The following is a 21,832-nucleotide window of genomic DNA, read 5'->3' on the forward strand; positions in this document are numbered from 1 at the left end:
CAATGGCATTTCTTTTTATTTCAAAATTATTCACCAATGAGCTCACATAGAAGTGTGCACATGGAACCACCCAAGTGAAAATATGAGAAACACCTGTAGAAGTCTTATCGGTAACCCAGAGATAGAACTCAGGTTCTCAGAATTAACAGCCATGAACATTACTAAATGAGGCAATTCTCTGAAGAATTCAATTCTTATGTTTTTTTTAAATATGTATTTATTATGGATAGAATATTCTGTCTGAGTATGTCTCCAGGCCAGAAGAGGGCAACAGACCTCATTACAGATGGTTGTGAGCCACCAAGTGGTTGCCAGGAATTGAACTCAGGACTTCTGGAAGAGCAGGCAATGCTCTTAACCACTGACCCATCTCTCCAGCCCACAATTCTTATATTTTAAGAAAGTGTTAGAAATAAATATTTAGCCCGCAGAATGAACTAATTAGATATGTATGATGGTGTAAATATGTTTCTATGTAAAGAAGAATTATTATTCAAGATGTCCTGGGTCCTTATACTTTGAAAAAATTTACATTTACAATCTGAAAAAAGACAATAATTTACTGATGTACTATTTCTTCAAATCAAATTTGATCATCACCGATAGAGTTCTGTGGGAAGAAACTGTTGTATACTAGGCAAGAATCCTAACCTTAATCCCAGTAGAACATATCATGTTATGGTATGAAATATACAACTGATTGCTGATTATCTTTATTATATTAATATCACATAAATGAAAATATTTTTTGAATTAACACACGAGGTATTTAATGTTTCTTATAATTACATTTTCAGTCATTTTAACATTAACATTGTTAAATTGTGTTGAGAAAACAGAACACATTGGGAGTTCATCATCTACCCTTGAACTTGTGCTCAGGTGGCAGACATATGAGCACAATGAGTTCAAATGTATCTCTGAATCATTACTGACATCCAAGCCAGGATGAATAACAAACAACAAAACAACAAGGGATTTTGTGAAACGATGAAAATCAAAACCATGAACAACAACTGACCACCCTTTCACTGACACCCTTACTTGAAAAGTATGATCAGACATGTTCTAATATTTTAATAACCAATGGGACACTTCAATGATGGGAAGGCCATTCTATATATTACATCAGAAAAATACCTATTACTAGGTGAAGGCACAATAGAAGCTGAGCAAAAGCCATAGAAGGAATAAAATGACTACAAAATAAATTTTAGTAAATGGAGTTGCCACAATATAAAACTTTAGTACCTACCTCAAATGTTTCAAAATAGAAACCAAAATGCAATGATTTCCAGCATCAATCTTGAGTGAACATGTTACATAATTTACTTCCTCCAAGGCTATGATGAAAAATAATTTTTCTTCAAGCTGAAGACAACTTTGATGGCTAAAGTCACTGAAAATTGTTTTCATGAATAGGGCTTTCTCCTTTATGAGTTTGTTCCTATTTCCAAAATTCAATGAGATATAAATGGACATTAAAATATTTATAGCACTAGAGTTATGGCTAGGTGACTAAGAAATCTTCATTCCATGGACTGAGGTCAGATTTTTTAACAGATATTTGTAATTTCTGCTACAAGAAGATCTAAGGTGTTTAACTTTTCCAGGATGCAGAATGAACATTTACATTTCCCAACACACACACATCACATCATTACAATAAAAGCATTTTTTAAACAATTTTTCACTCATGAAAATTTTTCTTCCGTAAGCATTTATTAATGTAAAATAGGAGACCAGGCATCTTACAGCTCACTTACAGATTTTTTCTTCATGAAGTATTGGTTCATGTAAAGAGAAATCAAATTAAAACTAGAAGTAAGAGAAACTAATCCTTGTAAGTTGATGGAATCATTTGGGAAGATTTAGGTTATGAGAATTTACATCCATACACAGTTCCAGTTCCAATACTCTGCTTTATGTGGAAGATTACAGCTGTGAATTCTTAAGTTCCAGCTTTAGTGCCATGTCTGACACATTTTGTCATGGCTCTTTCATGGTGATCCGGTTACCCTCTAGAACCACTGCCTCAATAAGATGCTTTTATATTGTGAAATAGACATCATATCACAACCGAAAAGGAGGCTGTACACATCCATAAATATTTGCACCTGAATTACATATTCCATGCTGTTGAAGAGAAGTATAAAATCTAAGGGTTACATTATTGTTCAAATTCATCCTGCAAGTCTTAAAGCTATGAAAGGAAGGATATACTGACTACCAAAAATTAGGCAATACCAACAGCTGTGAAAAGAAGTTTGTCCCACTAGATGTAGCAATTCTGTTCCACTCTGAGAGACAGTCATTACAGCTGGGCTCTGCTCCATTCTTCTATGAAAGCTTCCCAGCAGAAATGTCTGTTGCTGTTCTGCTCCACTCTCCTAAGGGAGTCTCCCATAGAGGTGTCCATTGTTTCTGTGCTCTTCTGGGCAAAGTGAGTTTCCAAACAGTGATGTCAACTCCACTAGGGATTTCCTGATCCATTCCAGTGAAAGAAGGTGTTCATATAAATCTCAGTCAAGAGATTTATTTGGGAGCGAAGAATACAGAGTGTGACTACTTCTGCAAGGCTGGAAATGGGCCGCTACCAACTGAAGGAGCATATGACTCATATAGGGCTTCTTGGAGCTAGAGCGCTTCTAAGGAGATTTAGAATGCAGGAATTGGTGAGATTTAAATGCCTGGGTTTGAACAAGCTCAGAGATGGGCTGGATTTTGTGCTCTGGGATTGGTTTTGAGCTCATAGAGAAAAGGGAAGATTGTATTTCTTTGGAACTGGTTTGAAAGCCAAAGCAGGTTTCTTTCAGTGTCTATTTTTGATTTTTGACTGTGTTTTCAGGGTGATGTTGTATCTTCCATTAGTTCTGGATTTAGGGGCAAAGTGTTTTCCTTTGTATCTCATTTCAATACCAGGTTGTGATTCTTCTCCTGGCTCTATGTCCTTACCATAAAACTTCATAAAATCACAAAGTAGGTTTTGTCCATTAGTTTCCTGGTGCAAATAAAATAAAAGCTGGTACCATAATGCTTGAACAGATTTTTGACACTATCGTTTTATTACAGAATGAATACTGTTGGTTAATAGACTGTAAGTGTGATGGCTTCAGGTACCTAAAACTATCAGATTGATTACACGCAAAAAGATTTACTGCTGTAAAAACTGCAAAACATATACCACACTAAGTTTATTTTTTCACTACAGTATGATTATTCTCGTGTTTTTGAAGAGTACACTCCTTAAGTTTACAGTTTCTCTCCAGGATGGTTTGTTTTATGTATTTGCAGATTATTGTGCCAAAGGATTTGGAAAAACAAATTCCATTCACAAGTTTCTCTCCAATCTGTGTTCTTTTCTGCTTTTGAAGATGAATAAGACATGATAAGACCTTTCCAAATTCATTTCATGCATACTGTTTCACACCCGTGTGTGTTCTTTTATGCAATTGAAGAGCACTGTGTTGAGCAAAGGCCCTTCCACACTGATTACATTCATAGGGTTTCTCTCCAGTATGTGTTCTTTTATGCCTTTGAAGATATCTATGTTGAACAAAGGCCTTTCCACACTGATTACATTCATAGGGTTTCTCTCCAGTATGTGTTCTTTTATGCCTTTGAACATATCTATGTTGAACAAAGGCCTTTCCACACTGATGACATTCATAGGGTTTCTCTCCAGTATGTGTTCTTTTATGCAATTGAAGAGTACCATGATGAGCAAAGGCCTTACCACACTGATTACATTCATAGGGTTTCTCTCCAGGATGTGTTCTTTTATGCAATTGAAGAGTACCATGATGAGCAAAGGCCTTACCACACTGATTACATTCATAGGGTTTTTCTCAAGTATGTGATCTTTTATGCAATTGAAAAGCACTGTGGTAAGCAAAAGCCTTACCACACTTATTATATTCATAGGGTTTCTTTCCAGTATGTTTTCTTTTGTGCTGTCGTAGAATACTGTTTTCAGCAAAGGCATTACCACACTGATTACATGCATAGGGTTTCTCTCCAGTATGTGTTTTTTTTTTTTTTTTGGTTTTTTCGAGACAGGATTTCTCTGTGGCTTTGGAGCCTGTCCTGGAACTAGCTCTGTAGACCAGGCTGGCCTCGAACTCACAGAGATCCACCTGCCTCTGCCTCCCGAGTGCTGGGATTAAAGGCGTGCACCACCACCGCCCGGCCAGTATGTGTTCTTTTATGCTGTCGAAGAGTACCCTGTTGAGCAAAGGCCTTACCGCACTGACTACAGGCATAGGGTTTCTCTCCAGTATGTGTTCTTTTATGCAATTGAAGGTGATCGTGACGTGCAAAGGCCTTACCACACTGATTACATACAAAGTGTTTCTCTCCAGTATGTGTTATTTTATGAAATTGAATATTACAGGGCTGTGCAAAGGCTTTACCACACTGATTACATTCACGGGGTTTCTCTTCAGTGTGTGTTCTTTTGCGCAACTGAAGAGCATTGTGATGAACAAAGGCTTTATGATACAGATTAGATTCATTCTCAATATCATGTGTTCTTTTATTCCTCGGAAGCTGACTGTCAGATGCCAAGGCTTTAACACATTGAGGATACACTGAAAGTTTTTTTCCAGAATTATTTCTTTTAATCCTGCAAGCATAATTGGAACACATAAAAGTGTTACCACATTCAATACACTCTTGAACCTACATATCTCTATGTATTACTTTTATAATTTAGTCCAATTGTAAATAGAAATCAGATATTAAGGTTTTATAACTGTTTAAACTCATGCTTTCTTCTCCAATTAAGGGTTGTTTTGCATTTTTAAGACACCTGTCATGGTAATTTCCTTTATTATGTGGTTTAACTTTTCACATTTACAGAAACATTTTTCTATTTGACATATTTCTCATATTTGAAGAGAACTGGATAACCTCAGAACAACTTTATTACATTCATAAACTGTCCTATACTATGAATCATACTACATTTGCTAACTGAACTAGGACAATCAGAAGTATTTGCACAATTCTAGAACTCATGTGGCTTCTCTGCACTGTGAGTTTGTTTATGTATTAACAGTGATCAAAACAACTTTGAGATATCATCTTACACCTGTCAGAATGGCTAAAACCAAAAACACCAATGATAGCCTTTGCTGGAGAGGCTGTGGAGGAAGGGGAACCCTCATCCATTGCTGGTGGGAATGCAATCTTGTGCAACCACTTTGGAAATCAGGATTTTGGTTTCTCAGGAAATTAGGCATCAACCTACCCCTAGACCCAGGAATACCACTCTTGGGAACATACCCAAGAGATGCCCTATCATATGTCAAAAGCATTTGTTCAACTATGTTCATAGCAGTATTATTTGTAATAGCCAGAACCTGGAAACAACCTAGATGTCCTTCAATGGAAGAATGGATGAAGAAAGTTTGGAATATCTACTATCTACACATCAGAGTACTATGCTGTGGTAAAAAACAATGACTTCTTGAATTTTGCATGCAAATGGATGGAAATAGAGAACACTATCCTGAGTGAGGTAACCCAGACTCAAAAAGATGAACAGGGGATGTACTCACGCATAATTGGTTTCTAGCAATAAATAAGGGTCATGGAGTCTACAATTGGTGAATCTAAAGAAGCTAAATAAGAAGGCAAACCCAAGGAAAAACATATAGTTATCCTCTTGGCTATGGGAAGTAGACAAAATTGCCGGGGAGAAAATTGGGATATTGGGGGTGGGATGGGATGGGGGTAAGGGGAGATGGGGAGAGAAAAGTGAGAAGGGGAGGATGGGGAGAACTTGGGGAAAAAGGATGATTCGTATAAAGGAAGGTTGGATAGGGGAGCACGGAAGCACAATTCTTAGTTAAAGGAGCCACCTTAGGGTTGGCAAGAGACTTGAACCTAGAGTCGCTCCCAGGAGCCCAAGGCGATGTTGCCAGTTAGTTCCTTGGGCAGCTGAGGATAGGGAACCTGAAATGACCCTATCCTATAGCAATATTGAAGAATATCTTGCATATCACCATAGAACCTTCATCTGGTGATGGATGAAGATAGAGACAGAGGCCCACACTGGAGCACTGGACTGAGCTCCCAAGGTTCCAATGAGGAGTGGAAGGAGGGAGAAGATGAGCAAGGAAGTCAGGACCACGAGGGGTGCACTCACCCACTGAGACAGTGGGGCTGATCTATTGGGAGCTCACCAAGGCCAGGTGGACTATGACTGAAAAAGTATGGGATAAAACCGGACTCTCTGAACATGGCGAGCGATGAGGGCTGATGAGGACAATGGCATGGGGTTTTGACACTACCTCATGTTCTGGCTTTGTGGGAGCCTAGCCAGTTTGGACGTTCACCTTCCTAGACATGGACGGAGGGGGGAGGACCTTGGACTTTCCACAGGGCAGGGAACCCTGACTGCTCTTTGGTCTGGAGAGGGAGGGGGAGATGAGTGGGGGGAGGGGAAATAGGGTGGGAGGAGGGGGAAAGAAATGGGAGGCTGGGAGAAAGCTGAAACTTTTTTTTTCTTTTCTCAATAAAATAAAAAAAATTAAAAGAGTGTGTATGAGTAATACAAGATTTACTATGTGCTCTCGGTTTAGTAGAAAGTCTTACAGATATACTTATCATCACTTCAATGTTTACACATTTTGTATTATGAGTAGCAAGAAATAAATGGATTGGCAGATCTACAGCATAGCTCTCATGGTGCTATGATTCAAATGGTGATATCTGTTTAGCCATTTCTCACTTGTCTTTTTAATTAAAAGAATGCCTAAAAATGCAGTTCACCTACATGAAATTGTATATGAATTTTTCAGAAGTTAATAATTATAAATGTACTTAAAGCTGTGCTTGCCGGGCGGTGGTGGTGCACGCCTTTAATCCCAGCACTCGGGCGGCAGAGGCAGGCGGATCTCTGTGAGTTCGAGACCAGCCTGGTCTACAAGAGCTAGTTCCAGGACAGGCTCCAAAACCACAGAGAAACCCTGTCTCGAAAAACCAAAAATTAAAAAGAAAGAATGAAAGAAAATTAGGAAACATTCTATTTTAAAACCCAGCAATACCACTTTGGATATGTACCTAATGGATGCTCAGGCATACTACAAGGACAAGTGGTCAACTATGTTCACAGCAACATTATTTGTTCACAGCCAGAACCTGAAAATATCCCACTGAAGAATGGACAAAGAAATTAACATGGATAAAGACAATTACATCTTCAAATTTATGGGCAAATTTTTGGATTTAGAAAACATTAGAGTGAGTTAACCCAGACCAACAACAGGTTTTCTGCAGATCTTCCTAAAGATATATCAAAGAGAATATTCAAAATGATAAAGAACTCAAGATGGGCAATGGGGGTGTATGCCTTCAATCCTGGCACTCAGGAGGCAGAGGCAGGTGGATCTCTTTGACTTTGAAACCAGACTAGTCTACAAAGAGAGTTTTGGTACAGCCAGAGTGGTTACACAGAGAAACCCTATCTTGGGGAAAAAGATGAATGAACAAAAATTATCCAAAAACCAATAAATGACTCTATTAGGACCAGAATGTCTGTGCCTTGCATTCAACTGTGTTAGCGTACAATACTCATCTCTAAATCTAAATAATACACATTACAATTTCATTTACAAAGGAAATACTGGAGGGTGAGGGATAAAAGCTGGAAGGATGACTCGGCAGTTAAGAGCACTTACTGTTCTTGCAGAGGATCCATATGCACAGGGCAGCTCACAACTCAGGTCCAGAAGACCCAATGCCCTTTTCTGGCCTCCATGGGCATGGCACACATATGGTACATAGATTCATAAGCAGGCAAATATTAATATACATAAAACAAAATGTATATATTTTAAAATCCTATACTTGTACTTTCAAATTATACTAAATCTTTAAGTCTTATAAATTACATTTTTTGTTTTATTTATTCTTTTTTTGAGACAAGGTCTTATGCCTTTCCTGGTTTGGAACTCACTAGGTTAGTGTGCCTCTTTGGTATGGGAAGTCCCTTTGTATATGTGTTGCTTATGATGGTTAATGAATAAAAAAGCTGCTTTCAGCCAATGACTTAACAGAATGTATCCAGACTGGAAAAGCTATGTAGAGAAAGTAGGCATAATTAAGAGAAGCCTTGTAGCCACCACAGGATTAAAGGCTTATGCCACTATGCTCAGCTGTGAATTACATACTTTAAGATATGTGACAAATATTTCTGTATCTTTTGTAAAGACACCTAAGCACAGTGTCTCTCTCTATTTAGTACCTAATCTTCTGTGTACACACTTCCCCCTCAATGTCTCTTTGGCTTTTGCTGGAATATCTTCCTGTGGTGTAGCCAAGAATTCAATATTAACCACGTGGTAGTTCCGAAATAGGGCTCTTCCCAAGGCATTTGTAGCAATGCAGGACTGGATGTGCCACTGAAGTTGATACAGAGGTGAAAGGGAAGTTACCAGGGCTCAGAGACATCTTCTGAGCATGCATGAGTCAGGGCTGGCATCAGTCTGGCTATGCTACTTTTAATTCAATCTCTGACAGGATATCATCTTCCCTTACACACTTAGTGTATCAGCTTTTCTTGATCTTGTGCATATGGTTAAATAAAGAGTTGTAGGGGTAATAAATCAATATGAACCACTTATATAGTAATTGGAAAACAGGGTCCTTAAACTTCAGATCTGTTAATCCTTCACTGCCAGCACTAGGAATCTAGTTTAAGAAAAAATGAAGGGCACAGCTATATCATGGCCGTGCCTAGCTATAATCCTAGCACTTAGGAGAAGGAAACAAGGAGATCAGAAGTTAAAGGCACTCCTCAAACACAAAGCAAGCTTAAGATCAGCCTGGGAAACATGAGACACATCCACACGCACATACACCCGCAGGCGCACATACACACACACACACACAAGGATAAAAGAAAAATATAGTACAGTTAATGATTAATATGTACAAATTTTACTTATAGCACAAAATACATTAACCCAAGTTACAAAAAAAATGCAAACTTGATGTTCAAGTAGAACAGAAATGTTTAAATAAATTTCTGTGGTGAAATGCAACAGAAAGAAAACATTTTTAAAGAAATATTGGATTATAGGAAATTATCATGATGTAATCAATGGGAGGGGAAATATGCAGACCATAAAACATTGCATTAACTTCTGTCCTAATCTTATTTTTTTTCATTATTGGCCTATGGATATATGTTTAGGTCTAGAAAATTCTGGAAAATTGTGGTGAGATACTAATAGTTGCTTCCTTTCTGGGCAATGTGGTTACAGATAACTACTCTTCTTTTCACCTTTTTAGTAATGTTAGGCATTTCTAAATAAATATGACCTTGGACCAAAGAAATGATGGTATTCTTTTTAAGAAGGCAGGGGACACCTTGTTCCAAACAGATGAGCTCCATTAGGGTGTAAGTGATGGAGATGGTGATGCAAGCTCAGCAATGTGGGAAGACAGAGAGAGAGGGTCAAAAATAAAAGTAGGAAATATTGACAGGGATGAATAATATAGTTGGGAGAAGGACATTTGTAGGATAGAATATGTGATTTACCTATACTATTTGCCATCCTAGAAAAGGGTGAGGAAGAGGGAAGACAGTGGGCTTGAGGAGATTTCTTGGATGGGTAGAGATGCTACTACCATCTACTGTGGTGCAAAAAATATGTGCAAGAGAAGTAGCCTGTTCTGGGGAATTCCTGCAGTCAATAGCCTTTAAGATACCTGCCCACCTTGCGCATCATCTCATGTACGATAAATACAGACAAAGCCTCTTGGCTGTTGGATTTGGTTCCCATTCCCATTGCTCACAGAAGGCTCTGGACTAGTATTCTTTCCATTAGTTTATTTCCAGATAAGTAAACCTTTGTTATCTCTATTCTGGACTATTTAGGAACTCTTTGTACAACAACAAATTGGTGACCATATGGCCAGAATCCTCACAATTGCTGGGTCTCTCCTGCAGCCTTCTCCCACCACACACAGCTGAACTACCTCTCTGCAACTTAACCACCTCCCCTCTGGCACACAGCTGCACACCATTGTGTTGGCATCCTGGAAGACAACTTTACAATTTCCTTCCTCCTATGCCCAAGTGGCTTAGTCCCTCCTACTAAGTGGCTGACTTAGTGGTTCTATGATGATATTCAAGATATTCATCAGTGTGGCTATAGGACAAGGCCAGTTCAGGCACCCTTTCCTCTACTGATCATAGAACATACAAAGAAATAAAAGAAATAGTCATCAAAAGAACAAATAATCCAATATTAAATGGAGTACAGACATAAAGAACTTTCAACATAGGAATCTAAAATTACTGAGAGACACTTAGTGATATTTCCAAACTCCTTAGCCATTAGAGAAATGAAAATCAGAACAACTCTGAAATTCCCTCATATCTGTAATAATAGCCAAAATCAAAAACATTGGTGATAACTTAAGCTGGAGAGGATGTGGGGTTAAGAGAACACTCCTCCATTGCTGATGGGGGTGCAAACTGAATCAGCCAGTTTGATATGGTGTTTTCTCAGAAAGTTAGAAAGCCAACTGCCTGGTTGTGAGGCATGCCTTTAATCCCTGCACTTGGGAGGCAGAGACAGGTCCCTCTGACTTCAAGGCCAGCCTGGTCTACAAGAGCTAGTTCCAGGACAGACTCCATGTCTACAGAGAAACCTAGTCTTGGAAAACCAAAAATTAAAAAGAAAGAATGAAAGAAAATTAGGAAACATTTTATCTTAAAATCCAGCAATACCACTTTGGATATGTACCCAATGGATGCTCAGGCATACTACAAGTACAAGCGGTCAACTATGTTCACAGCAACATTATTTGTTCACAGCCAGAACCTGAAAACATCCCTTCCACTGAAGAATGGACAAATTAACATGGATAAAGACAATTACATCTTTAAATTTATGGGCAAATTTTTGGATCTAGAAAACATAAGAGTGAGTTAACCCAGACCCAGAAAGAAAAATATAAATGTACTCACTCCTAAGTGGCATTTAAATATAAAACCGAACAACCAGTCTACAATTCACAAAGAACATAGACAACAAAATGGAAACAAAGAGATATACATAAATCTATTCTATATAGACCTAGACAAAGACAAGATCTTAGTAAATTGGGAACATGTGGATCATGGGAAAGGGGGAGGGGAGAGGAAGGGAGAGTAGTTGAATAAAAGACAGTTAAAAAATCTTTGGTAAACAGCAGTTCGTGAGTGAATTATACAAAGTACAAAATGAATAGCTGAAATTTGCTTAATTTTGTAGCTGAATAAAATAATTCCTCTTTCCAAGGCAAGCTGATTTATGACATTTAAGTAAAAGCATTCCACACATATTTTCCAAAAGAAAATTGAAGGTGTATACCATATCTCCCCATGTTTCCAAACCTATGATCACACACACATGAGAGAGAGAAGTGTTTGATTTTACTTAATATAGCTGCATTCATTCTAAATTCACCGTTAAACACTGAGTTCATGTTTTTATTATGAACTTTGAAGGCTGTACTAGTCAGAGTGACAGACCCTGAACTATTTATTCATTTATAAATGAATAGGTCTCATTTATTATTTCTCTCAATGTCTGTGCTACTGGGGTTATAATTTGAAAGTGGTCTCTTTTGCCACTGTTTTCAAGTATACTTCCTATGTCTTTTATGTGGTTTAGGCTGTTTGGCTGTATGTTATGGTCTTTGATCCATTTGGACTTGAGTTTTATTCATGGTGATAGATGTGGATCTACTTTCATTCTTCCCCACATTGATAATCAGTTATGCCAGCACCAAGTTGAATATGCTTTCTTTTTCCATCATATATTTTTTGGTTCTTTGACAAAATTCAGGTGTAGTAGGTGAGTGGATTGATATCCGATTCTTAGAATCAGTTCCATTGGTCCTCCTGTCTGTTTTTGTGCCAATACCAGGCTCTTTTCAGTACTGTAGCTCTGTAGTAGACTGAAGTCAGGGAATGTGATGACTCCAGAAATTATTTATTGTATACAGTTGTATACAGAACACATTGGGAGTTCATCATCTACCCTTGAACTTGAGCTCAGGTGGCAGACATATGAGCACAATGAGTTCAAATGTATCTCTGAATCATTACTGACATCCAAGCCAGGATGAATAACAAACAACAAAACAACAAGGGATTTTGTGAAACGATGAAAATCAAAACCATGAACAACAACTGACCACCCTTTCACTGACACCCTTACTTGAAAAGTATGATCAGACATGTTCTAATATTTTAATAACCAATGGGACACTTCAATGATGGGAAGGCCATTCTATATATTACATCAGAAAAATACCTATTACTAGGTGAAGGCACAATAGAAGCTGAGCAAAAGCCATAGAAGGAATAAAATGACTACAAAATAAATTTTAGTAAATGGAGTTGCCACAATATAAAACTTTAGTACCTACCTCAAATGTTTCAAAATAGAAACCAAAATGCAATGATTTCCAGCATCAATCTTGAGTGAACATGTTACATAATTTACTTCCTCCAAGGCTATGATGAAAAATAATTTTTCTTCAAGCTGAAGACAACTTTGATGGCTAAAGTCACTGAAAATTGTTTTCATGAATAGGGATTTCTCCTTTATGAGTTTGTTCCTATTTCCAAAATTCAATGAGATATAAATGGACATTAAAATATTTATAGCACTAGAGTTATGGCTAGGTGACTAAGAAATCTTCATTCCATGGACTGAGGTCAGATTTTTTAACAGATATTTGTAATTTCTGCTACAAGAAGATCTAAGGTGTTTAACTTTTCCAGGATGCAGAATGAACATTTACATTTCCCAACACACACACATCACATCATTACAATAAAAGCATTTTTTAAACAATTTTTCACTCATGAAAATTTTTCTTCCGTAAGCATTTATTAATGTAAAATAGGAGACCAGGCATCTTACAGCTCACTTACAGATTTTTTCTTCATGAAGTATTGGTTCATGTAAAGAGAAATCAAATTAAAACTAGAAGTAAGAGAAACTAATCCTTGTAAGTTGATGGAATCATTTGGGAAGATTTAGGTTATGAGAATTTACATCCATACACAGTTCCAGTTCCAATACTCTGCTTTATGTGGAAGATTACAGCTGTGAATTCTTAAGTTCCAGCTTTAGTGCCATGTCTGACACATTTTGTCATGGCTCTTTCATGGTGATCGGTTACCCTCTAGAACCACTGCCTCAATAAGATGCTTTTATATTGTGAAATAGACATCATATCACAACCGAAAAGGAGGCTGTACACATCCATAAATATTTGCACCTGAATTACATATTCCATGCTGTTGAAGAGAAGTATAAAATCTAAGGGTTACATTATTGTTCAAATTCATCCTGCAAGTCTTAAAGCTATGAAAGGAAGGATATACTGACTACCAAAAATTAGGCAATACCAACAGCTGTGAAAAGAAGTTTGTCCCACTAGATGTAGCAATTCTGTTCCACTCTGAGAGACAGTCATTACAGCTGGGCTCTGCTCCATTCTTCTATGAAAGCTTCCCAGCAGAAATGTCTGTTGCTGTTCTGCTCCACTCTCCTAAGGGAGTCTCCCATAGAGGTGTCCATTGTTTCTGTGCTCTTCTGGGCAAAGTGAGTTTCCAAACAGTGATGTCAACTCCACTAGGGATTTCCTGATCCATTCCAGTGAAAGAAGGTGTTCATATAAATCTCAGTCAAGAGATTTATTTGGGAGCGAAGAATACAGAGTGTGACTTCTTCTGCAAGGCTGGAAATGGGCCGCTACCAACTGAAGGAGCATATGACTCATATAGGGCTTCTTGGAGCTAGAGCGCTTCTAAGGAGATTTAGAATGCAGGAATTGGTGAGATTTAAATGCCTGGGTTTGAACAAGCTCAGAGATGGGCTGGATTTTGTGCTCTGGGATTGGTTTTGAGCTCATAGAGAAAAGGGAAGATTGTATTTCTTTGGAACTGGTTTGAAAGCCAAAGCAGGTTTCTTTCAGTGTCTATTTTTGATTTTTGACTGTGTTTTCAGGGTGATGTTGTATCTTCCATTAGTTCTGGATTTAGGGGCAAAGTGTTTTCCTTTGTATCTCATTTCAATACCAGGTTGTGATTCTTCTCCTGGCTCTATGTCCTTACCATAAAACTTCATAAAATCACAAAGTAGGTTTTGTCCATTAGTTTCCTGGTGCAAATAAAATAAAAGCTGGTACCATAATGCTTGAACAGATTTTTGACACTATCGTTTTATTACAGAATGAATACTGTTGGTTAATAGACTGTAAGTGTGATGGCTTCAGGTACCTAAAACTATCAGATTGATTACACGCAAAAAGATTTACTGCTGTAAAAACTGCAAAACATATACCACACTAAGTTTATTTTTTCACTACAGTATGATTATTCTCGTGTTTTTGAAGAGTACACTCCTTAAGTTTACAGTTTCTCTCCAGGATGGTTTGTTTTATGTATTTGCAGATTATTGTGCCAAAGGATTTGGAAAAACAAATTCCATTCACAAGTTTCTCTCCAATCTGTGTTCTTTTCTGCTTTTGAAGATGAATAAGACATGATAAGACCTTTCCAAATTCATTTCATGCATACTGTTTCACACCCGTGTGTGTTCTTTTATGCAATTGAAGAGCACTGTGTTGAGCAAAGGCCCTTCCACACTGATTACATTCATAGGGTTTCTCTCCAGTATGTGTTCTTTTATGCCTTTGAAGATATCTATGTTGAACAAAGGCCTTTCCACACTGATTACATTCATAGGGTTTCTCTCCAGTATGTGTTCTTTTATGCCTTTGAACATATCTATGTTGAACAAAGGCCTTTCCACACTGATGACATTCATAGGGTTTCTCTCCAGTATGTGTTCTTTTATGCAATTGAAGAGTACCATGATGAGCAAAGGCCTTACCACACTGATTACATTCATAGGGTTTCTCTCCAGGATGTGTTCTTTTATGCAATTGAAGAGTACCATGATGAGCAAAGGCCTTACCACACTGATTACATTCATAGGGTTTTTCTCAAGTATGTGATCTTTTATGCAATTGAAAAGCACTGTGGTAAGCAAAAGCCTTACCACACTTATTATATTCATAGGGTTTCTTTCCAGTATGTTTTCTTTTGTGCTGTCGTAGAATACTGTTTTCAGCAAAGGCATTACCACACTGATTACATGCATAGGGTTTCTCTCCAGTATGTGTTTTTTTTTTTTTTTGGTTTTTTCGAGACAGGATTTCTCTGTGGCTTTGGAGCCTGTCCTGGAACTAGCTCTGTAGACCAGGCTGGCCTCGAACTCACAGAGATCCACCTGCCTCTGCCTCCCGAGTGCTGGGATTAAAGGCGTGCACCACCACCGCCCGGCCAGTATGTGTTCTTTTATGCTGTCGAAGAGTACCCTGTTGAGCAAAGGCCTTACCGCACTGACTACAGGCATAGGGTTTCTCTCCAGTATGTGTTCTTTTATGCAATTGAAGGTGATCGTGACGTGCAAAGGCCTTACCACACTGATTACATACAAAGTGTTTCTCTCCAGTATGTGTTATTTTATGAAATTGAATATTACAGGGCTGTGCAAAGGCTTTACCACACTGATTACATTCACGGGGTTTCTCTTCAGTGTGTGTTCTTTTGCGCAACTGAAGAGCATTGTGATGAACAAAGGCTTTATGATACAGATTAGATTCATTCTCAATATCATGTGTTCTTTTATTCCTCGGAAGCTGACTGTCAGATGCCAAGGCTTTAACACATTGAGGATACACTGAAAGTTTTTTTCCAGAATTATTTCTTTTAATCCTGCAAGCATAATTGGAACACATAAAAGTGTTACCACATTCAATACACTCTTGAACCTACATATCTCTATGTATTACTTTTATAATTTAGTCCAATTGTAAATAGAAATCAGATATTAAGGTTTTATAACTGTTTAAACTCATGCTTTCTTCTCCAATTAAGGGTTGTTTTGCATTTTTAAGACACCTGTCATGGTAATTTCCTTTATTATGTGGTTTAACTTTTCACATTTACAGAAACATTTTTCTATTTGACATATTTCTCATATTTGAAGAGAACTGGATAACCTCAGAACAACTTTATTACATTCATAAACTGTCCTATACTATGAATCATACTACATTTGCTAACTGAACTAGGACAATCAGAAGTATTTGCACAATTCTAGAACTCATGTGGCTTCTCTGCACTGTGAGTTTGTTTATGTATTAACAGTGATCAAAACAACTTTGAGATATCATCTTACACCTGTCAGAATGGCTAAAACCAAAAACACCAATGATAGCCTTTGCTGGAGAGGCTGTGGAGGAAGGGGAACCCTCATCCATTGCTGGTGGGAATGCAATCTTGTGCAACCACTTTGGAAATCAGGATTTTGGTTTCTCAGGAAATTAGGCATCAACCTACCCCTAGACCCAGGAATACCACTCTTGGGAACATACCCAAGAGATGCCCTATCATATGTCAAAAGCATTTGTTCAACTATGTTCATAGCAGTATTATTTGTAATAGCCAGAACCTGGAAACAACCTAGATGTCCTTCAATGGAAGAATGGATGAAGAAAGTTTGGAATATCTACTATCTACACATCAGAGTACTATGCTGCGGTAAAAAACAATGACTTCTTGAATTTTGCATGCAAATGGATGGAAATAGAGAACACTATCCTGAGTGAGGTAACCCAGACTCAAAAAGATGAACAGGGGATGTACTCACGCATAATTGGTTTCTAGCAATAAATAAGGGTCATGGAGTCTACAATTGGTGAATCTAAAGAAGCTAAATAAGAAGGCAAACCCAAGGAAAAACATATAGTTATCCTCTTGGCTATGGGAAGTAGACAAAATTGCCGGGGAGAAAATTGGGATATTGGGGGTGGGATGGGATGGGGGTAAGGGGAGATGGGGAGAGAAAAGTGAGAAGGGGAGGATGGGGAGAACTTGGGGAAAAAGGATGATTCGTATAAAGGAAGGTTGGATAGGGGAGCACGGAAGCACAATTCTTAGTTAAAGGAGCCACCTTAGGGTTGGCAAGAGACTTGAACCTAGAGTCGCTCCCAGGAGCCCAAGGCGATGTTGCCAGTTAGTTCCTTGGGCAGCTGAGGATAGGGAACCTGAAATGACCCTATCCTATAGCAATATTGAAGAATATCTTGCATATCACCATAGAACCTTCATCTGGTGATGGATGAAGATAGAGACAGAGGCCCACACTGGAGCACTGGACTGAGCTCCCAAGGTCCCAATGAGGAGTGGAAGGAGGGAGAAGATGAGCAAGGAAGTCAGGACCACGAGGGGTGCACTCACCCACTGAGACAGTGGGGCTGATCTATTGGGAGCTCACCAAGGCCAGGTGGACTATGACTGAAAAAGTATGGGATAAAACCGGACTCTCTGAACATGGCGAGCGATGAGGGCTGATGAGGACAATGGCATGGGGTTTTGACACTACCTCATGTTCTGGCTTTGTGGGAGCCTAGCCAGTTTGGACGTTCACCTTCCTAGACATGGACGGAGGGGGGAGGACCTTGGACTTTCCACAGGGCAGGGAACCCTGACTGCTCTTTGGTCTGGAGAGGGAGGGGGAGATGAGTGGGGGGAGGGGAAATAGGGTGGGAGGAGGGGGAAAGAAATGGGAGGCTGGGAGAAAGCTGAAACTTTTTTTTTCTTTTCTCAATAAAATAAAAAAAAATTAAAAGAGTGTGTATGAGTAATACAAGATTTACTATGTGCTCTCGGTTTAGTAGAAAGTCTTACAGATATACTTATCATCACTTCAATGTTTACACATTTTGTATTATGAGTAGCAAGAAATAAATGGATTGGCAGATCTACAGCATAGCTCTCATGGTGCTATGATTCAAATGGTGATATCTGTTTAGCCATTTCTCACTTGTCTTTTTAATTAAAAGAATGCCTAAAAATGCAGTTCACCTACATGAAATTGTATATGAATTTTTCAGAAGTTAATAATTATAAATGTACTTAAAGCTGTGCTTGCCGGGCGGTGGTGGTGCACGCCTTTAATCCCAGCACTCGGGCGGCAGAGGCAGGCGGATCTCTGTGAGTTCGAGACCAGCCTGGTCTACAAGAGCTAGTTCCAGGACAGGCTCCAAAACCACAGAGAAACCCTGTCTCGAAAAACCAAAAATTAAAAAGAAAGAATGAAAGAAAATTAGGAAACATTCTATTTTAAAACCCAGCAATACCACTTTGGATATGTACCTAATGGATGCTCAGGCATACTACAAGGACAAGTGGTCAACTATGTTCACAGCAACATTATTTGTTCACAGCCAGAACCTGAAAATATCCCACTGAAGAATGGACAAAGAAATTAACATGGATAAAGACAATTACATCTTCAAATTTATGGGCAAATTTTTGGATTTAGAAAACATTAGAGTGAGTTAACCCAGACCAACAACAGGTTTTCTGCAGATCTTCCTAAAGATATATCAAAGAGAATATTCAAAATGATAAAGAACTCAAGATGGGCAATGGGGGTGTATGCCTTCAATCCTGGCACTCAGGAGGCAGAGGCAGGTGGATCTCTTTGACTTTGAAACCAGACTAGTCTACAAAGAGAGTTTTGGTACAGCCAGAGTGGTTACACAGAGAAACCCTATCTTGGGGAAAAAGATGAATGAACAAAAATTATCCAAAAACCAATAAATGACTCTATTAGGACCAGAATGTCTGTGCCTTGCATTCAACTGTGTTAGCGTACAATACTCATCTCTAAATCTAAATAATACACATTACAATTTCATTTACAAAGGAAATACTGGAGGGTGAGGGATAAAAGCTGGAAGGATGACTCGGCAGTTAAGAGCACTTACTGTTCTTGCAGAGGATCCATATGCACAGGGCAGCTCACAACTCAGGTCCAGAAGACCCAATGCCCTTTTCTGGCCTCCATGGGCATGGCACACATATGGTACATAGATTCATAAGCAGGCAAATATTAATATACATAAAACAAAATGTATATATTTTAAAATCCTATACTTGTACTTTCAAATTATACTAAATCTTTAAGTCTTATAAATTACATTTTTTGTTTTATTTATTCTTTTTTTGAGACAAGGTCTTATGCCTTTCCTGGTTTGGAACTCACTAGGTTAGTGTGCCTCTTTGGTATGGGAAGTCCCTTTGTATATGTGTTGCTTATGATGGTTAATGAATAAAAAAGCTGCTTTCAGCCAATGACTTAACAGAATGTATCCAGACTGGAAAAGCTATGTAGAGAAAGTAGGCATAATTAAGAGAAGCCTTGTAGCCACCACAGGATTAAAGGCTTATGCCACTATGCTCAGCTGTGAATTACATACTTTAAGATATGTGACAAATATTTCTGTATCTTTTGTAAAGACACCTAAGCACAGTGTCTCTCTCTATTTAGTACCTAATCTTCTGTGTACACACTTCCCCCTCAATGTCTCTTTGGCTTTTGCTGGAATATCTTCCTGTGGTGTAGCCAAGAATTCAATATTAACCACGTGGTAGTTCCGAAATAGGGCTCTTCCCAAGGCATTTGTAGCAATGCAGGACTGGATGTGCCACTGAAGTTGATACAGAGGTGAAAGGGAAGTTACCAGGGCTCAGAGACATCTTCTGAGCATGCATGAGTCAGGGCTGGCATCAGTCTGGCTATGCTACTTTTAATTCAATCTCTGACAGGATATCATCTTCCCTTACACACTTAGTGTATCAGCTTTTCTTGATCTTGTGCATATGGTTAAATAAAGAGTTGTAGGGGTAATAAATCAATATGAACCACTTATATAGTAATTGGAAAACAGGGTCCTTAAACTTCAGATCTGTTAATCCTTCACTGCCAGCACTAGGAATCTAGTTTAAGAAAAAATGAAGGGCACAGCTATATCATGGCCGTGCCTAGCTATAATCCTAGCACTTAGGAGAAGGAAACAAGGAGATCAGAAGTTAAAGGCACTCCTCAAACACAAAGCAAGCTTAAGATCAGCCTGGGAAACATGAGACACATCCACACGCACATACACCCGCAGGCGCACATACACACACACACACACAAGGATAAAAGAAAAATATAGTACAGTTAATGATTAATATGTACAAATTTTACTTATAGCACAAAATACATTAACCCAAGTTACAAAAAAATGCAAACTTGATGTTCAAGTAGAACAGAAATGTTTAAATAAATTTCTGTGGTGAAATGCAACAGAAAGAAAACATTTTTAAAGAAATATTGGATTATAGGAAATTATCATGATGTAATCAATGGGAGGGGAAATATGCAGACCATAAAACATTGCATTAACTTCTGTCCTAATCTTATTTTTTTTCATTATTGGCCTATGGATATATGTTTAGGTCTAGAAAATTCTGGAAAATTGTGGTGAGATACTAATAGTTGCTTCCTTTCTGGGCAATGTGGTTACAGATAACTACTCTTCTTTTCACCTTTTTAGTAATGTTAGGCATTTCTAAATAAATATGACCTTGGACCAAAGAAATGATGGTATTCTTTTTAAGAAGGCAGGGGACACCTTGTTCCAAACAGATGAGCTCCATTAGGGTGTAAGTGATGGAGATGGTGATGCAAGCTCAGCAATGTGGGAAGACAGAGAGAGAGGGTCAAAAATAAAAGTAGGAAATATTGACAGGGATGAATAATATAGTTGGGAGAAGGACATTTGTAGGATAGAATATGTGATTTACCTATACTATTTGCCATCCTAGAAAAGGGTGAGGAAGAGGGAAGACAGTGGGCTTGAGGAGATTTCTTGGATGGGTAGAGATGCTACTACCATCTACTGTGGTGCAAAAAATATGTGCAAGAGAAGTAGCCTGTTCTGGGGAATTCCTGCAGTCAATAGCCTTTAAGATACCTGCCCACCTTGCGCATCATCTCATGTACGATAAATACAGACAAAGCCTCTTGGCTGTTGGATTTGGTTCCCATTCCCATTGCTCACAGAAGGCTCTGGACTAGTATTCTTTCCATTAGTTTATTTCCAGATAAGTAAACCTTTGTTATCTCTATTCTGGACTATTTAGGAACTCTTTGTACAACAACAAATTGGTGACCATATGGCCAGAATCCTCACAATTGCTGGGTCTCTCCTGCAGCCTTCTCCCACCACACACAGCTGAACTACCTCTCTGCAACTTAACCACCTCCCCTCTGGCACACAGCTGCACACCATTGTGTTGGCATCCTGGAAGACAACTTTACAATTTCCTTCCTCCTATGCCCAAGTGGCTTAGTCCCTCCTACTAAGTGGCTGACTTAGTGGTTCTATGATGATATTCAAGATATTCATCAGTGTGGCTATAGGACAAGGCCAGTTCAGGCACCCTTTCCTCTACTGATCATAGAACATACAAAGAAATAAAAGAAATAGTCATCAAAAGAACAAATAATCCAATATTAAATGGAGTACAGACATAAAGAACTTTCAACATAGGAATCTAAAATTACTGAGAGACACTTAGTGATATTTCCAAACTCCTTAGCCATTAGAGAAATGAAAATCAGAACAACTCTGAAATTCCCTCATATCTGTAATAATAGCCAAAATCAAAAACATTGGTGATAACTTAAGCTGGAGAGGATGTGGGGTTAAGAGAACACTCCTCCATTGCTGATGGGGGTGCAAACTGAATCAGCCAGTTTGATATGGTGTTTTCTCAGAAAGTTAGAAAGCCAACTGCCTGGTTGTGAGGCATGCCTTTAATCCCTGCACTTGGGAGGCAGAGACAGGTCCCTCTGACTTCAAGGCCAGCCTGGTCTACAAGAGCTAGTTCCAGGACAGACTCCAT

This window comes from Microtus oregoni, unplaced genomic scaffold (assembly GCF_018167655.1).
Source record: "Microtus oregoni isolate MIOR12 unplaced genomic scaffold, Mior012 000018F_ref0000195, whole genome shotgun sequence".
Taxonomy (NCBI): domain Eukaryota; kingdom Metazoa; phylum Chordata; class Mammalia; order Rodentia; family Cricetidae; genus Microtus; species Microtus oregoni.